Here is a 4359-nt window from a genome sequence, read left to right on the forward strand (position 1 = left end):
GGGTTGGGGTTGGGGGGGATGGATGGGTTGGATTGACACGCCCAAACCATGTGGAAGGTGTCAGCCACCTCCCCACAGAACTGGCACGTGCCATCAAAGGATTCGTTGAAATGTTTAAGTACCGCCGGGCACAGTACAGTGTTAGTAAGAATTTTGATGAGGAGGCGCTCGTCAGCGCGATCCAGTCCCTTACAAGGGGCCGGGTAGCGCCGGTGCTCCTCCTTGTAGTAATCGGTGATGTGTTTGAATGTAAGGGCCAGATTGTCTGATTTGGAGTAGGCGTCCAAGGACAAGGAGATAGCCCGGGTAGAGAGTGCGCGGGCGGCCTGATCGGCCTGTTCGTTTCCCTGGAGGCTCTGGTGATCGGGGGTGGTGGTGGTGAAAACATTTATTAAGAAAGGACAGGAGGTACGCTTGGATCAGCCCGTAAGGGACCGATCCTTACAAACACTAGGTGGAGGTCCCTAGTATCGGACCCCAGTGGCGGTGGCCGCCGCCCGGGCGCGCCCGACTAAGGCTTGTTGGGCCTGTAAGTCGTGGCAGCCGAGCAGGGTCGCCTCCCAGTCCTCCCGGGTTGGGTTGGGGATGGGGGGAATAGCCGGGTTGGAGGGGCAGGCCCACACCATGTGATAGGTGTCAGAAGACACCGCACTACAGTGCGGGCAGCTGCCGTTACAGGAAGGGTCAAAATGCTTTAGTGCTGCCGGGCACAGTAATGTATTGGTGATAAGGCGGAGAAGGAGCCGCTCATCCGCCTTCTTGAGGCCTTTACATGGGCTTGGGTAAAGGCGATGACTGTTTTGATAGTAGGCTGTAATTTCTTTGAATGTATACACCGGATTAAAATCGGGTTCCTGATCGGGTGGGGAGGAGAAAACAGCCCGGTGAGAGAGCGCGCGGGCGGCTGCGTCTGCTGCCTCGTTTCCTGCCAACCCCTGATGAGCAGGGGCCCATATAATGTAACGGTGTGCGGGGTCCGTATCCCGTATGCAATTTTGGTATATTCGATAGGCTAGGAAGGGAGTGCAGCCTTGTTCGACGTTCCGACAGGCCCCTCGCGAGTCGGTGATTTGTATTTTGAATCGGAATGTGAGGCCGCGAGAGCAATCGCGACCTCTTCTGCTTGTGTTGCACTTCTGGCTCTGAAGGTGAGGCCGTTAACTGTGTTGCTGTTGTGAACTACCGCGGCCGTGTACCATCCCCCGTGGTGAGGACCGGAGGCGTCCACGTAGTATAAACCTGTTTTGTTGCCATAATGTCGGGCTAGCGCTTCCGCTCGTGCCAGGCGCCGACCATTATGGTCTTCGTGTGACATGTTTGCTGGAAGAAGCCGCACGTGGAGGGCACGTCTCCACAGTTCTGGGATGCGAAACCTGTCTTCAATTGGAGCTAGGGGTGTGTTGGATATGGAGTCGAGCAAGAAGGCGGCGATCCGACTCCGTTAGCGACAAGCGCGTGTACTGGTTTGTAAGGTGCGCCTCCCGGAGCTCCCGTTAAGTATTCACCACCCCAAGAGCCATAAGCCGGCTGTTTGAAGTAGTGATGGGGAGGTCAAGGGCACGCTTTATAATTTTGCGAAGGATGACCTCAAGTGCATCCTCCTCTTGTTTCCGTAGGTGGAGATAAGGAGTCGAATAGAGAATTCGACTGGTTACAAAGGCGTTTGCCAGCCGCAAGGCATCCTTACTTCGTAACCCCCCGCGTTTGTTGGAAACCCGGCGGACCATACGGCCCACCTGGTCCCCCACCTTTCGGAGTTTGGCCAATGTAGTGTCTGGCCGTCTGTGTTTGTGGATGTAGAGTCCTAGTACCCGTATCTCGTCACTTTCGCGTATGGGACCACTCTCAAGAGAAAGAGAGATTTTAGTTGCGCACTTCTGTGAGGGGCAGAGGTGCACAAATTCCGATTTTTGAGGGGAACATTGAAGACCGCAGCGGCGGGCGTAGCGGTCTACTATCGTCGCCACTGTTTGCAGGCTGGTTTCAATGTCTCCTGTGCTGCCCTGCGTGGCCCATATGGTTATGTCATCGGCGTACAGGGCGTGCTGCACGCCGGCGACACCATCCAGTTGTGCCGGCAGGTGCATCATAGCCAGATTTAAGAGCAGCGGGGAAAGTACCGCCCCTTGGGGGGTTCCCCGCGTGCCGAGTAGGTAAGGACCATGCTCTCTATCTTTAATGCGGATGTAGGATTGACGATCCATTAAATATTGGCATATGTATCTGAATGTGTTGAGGCCACAGTCGGTCTGACTTAGGTTAGTGAGTATGATCTCGTGTGTTACATTGTCAAATGCCCCTTTGAGATCCAAGGCGAGTACTACCCGGTCATTATGGGGGCATTCGAGGGGGTCAAGGACTTTCCGATTAAGTTGCAGGAGGACATCCTGTGCGGATCTGTGTGGGCGGAATCCGAACATGGTGCTCGCAAATACATGTTTGTGTTCAAGATATGCAGATAACCGATCCCGCACCATCGTCTCCATGAGTTTGCCCACACAAGAGGTGAGAGAGATGGGACGGAGGTTATCTGTGTCAACTGGTTTGCCTGTTTTAGGGATGAAAGTGACCAGAGCCGTTTTCCAGTCAATTGGAAGGGAGGTGTCCCCGCGCCAAATTGCATTGATGTAGGCGAGGAGGGACTGGTATGCCAAGTCAGACAGGTTCGTCAAAAGCTTGACGGTGACCTTATCTCTCCCTGGCGCAGTGCCCCGTTTCATTTTGGCGAGGGCCGCCCGCAGATCATGGAGCTGGAAAGGTTGATCCAGCTCCGTGTTCTCCTTGCCTGCATAAGAGTACGCAGATCCACGGGTGTCTTTGGCTGTACACAGATACTGGTCCCGAAGTTTCTGTGCCAGTTGAGTTGTGTTGCCAGGGAAAGCATGCATGGCTCGCTGCAAATGTTTTTGTGTTTCTGTTCGTGTTTGGGTTGGGTCGATTAGGGCTCGAAAGAGACGCCACGTGTTGCGGCTGGACATTTGTCGCGCGGCCGTGTTACATCTATCCACCCAGTTGGAGTCGGCGAGTTGGGCCGCGTACTCTGCCGCTTTCTGGGTAAGCTCGGCAATTCGAGCTTTAAGCTTTCTGTTATGTTTCTGGCGCCGCCAACGGCGGACGAGGCTGCGACGGGCTTCCCAGAGGTGTAGAAGGTGGTTATCCACGTCCGTGACCGCCTCTGAGAGCTGGATCTGAGTTTCATGCGAGCAAAGGTGTGTCAGCAGCTGTTGGGACCATGCGTGGTATCCTTGCTTCGAAATGGGGGTATTATCAAGTGTGTGAAAATTTTGCCTGAATTTCGTCCAATTTGGGATACGGGCTTGTGTTCTGGGACGCTTGAGGGGGCGTGTGCTTATTGTAGTGTTAATGATGCAGTGGTCGCTACCGAGGGTCTCCTCGGTGTTGAGCCAGTCTGCGTGTCGTATGTTGCGAGTGAAGGTTAAATCCGGACACGTATCCCTTGTCACGTAATTTCCTAGCCGGGTTGGGTGGACAGGATCCGTGTGGAGGGTGAGGCCCAACGTGGACGCAAGCTCTGCCTGCTTACGCCCGCGCGACTCCTCCTTGCGATGCCCCCACAGCTGACTGGGAGCGTTACAGTCGCCCACAATCAGCAGGGAATCGCGGCCCGCTACTCTTAGCGCGCGGCTAAAGAGGTCCGCAAAAGTCACTCGCTTTAGTTTGGGAGAGCAGTACCCGTTGAGTATATGCAACGGTGGGTCCCTGCGGCGGACTGGTAGGAGGGTCACCATTACATAAGAGTACTCTAGTTGGAGGTCGAGATCCACTAGGTTGGCTGTGTAGTCTTTGTGAACGAGAAGACAAGACGCGGGATCCTTTTGGAATGTCGTGTAATTTGAAATTGTGACGCCCAGGCCTGGCTCTCGGAGGGCAACCACGGCTGGTAAGGACTCAAAAGTTTCAAGGTAGAGGCGGAAATTGGCCCTGGTCCGAGGTTCCGGCAACTCCAACGCCTGACAACCCGGATTCTGCGCCGATCGAAAACATGAAGCTTTTCAAGCTCGTCGAACGCCGCTCCCGCAAGCGGAACGCTAAAACGGACGCCGATGTGGCAGGACGGTCAACACGGCAGAACGCTGCTACGCGCGCTGCAGCGCTTCATGGCCGGCCCCAATCTAAGACCGGGCCCTGCTGGAAGCCAAAGCCGCTTCCGCGGCTTCATGCCGAAGACATTGTCATCATCCTGAAGCCCCGGGCGGCCGTCGCTCTCAGGGATGTGTATCAACATGGCGAGCTGGGAGCAGCGTTCGCGGCCTACCTGGGCGCCAAGGCCGCAGCATCCCTCAGCCTGCTCCCCACATGGGAGCAAAACCTGATCGTCGCAGGTACCCGGGAGCCGCA

This window comes from Amblyomma mixtum, chromosome 2 (genome assembly GCF_055824585.1).
Source record: "Amblyomma mixtum isolate Tamu chromosome 2, ASM5582458v1, whole genome shotgun sequence".
Classification (NCBI taxonomy): domain Eukaryota; kingdom Metazoa; phylum Arthropoda; class Arachnida; order Ixodida; family Ixodidae; genus Amblyomma; species Amblyomma mixtum.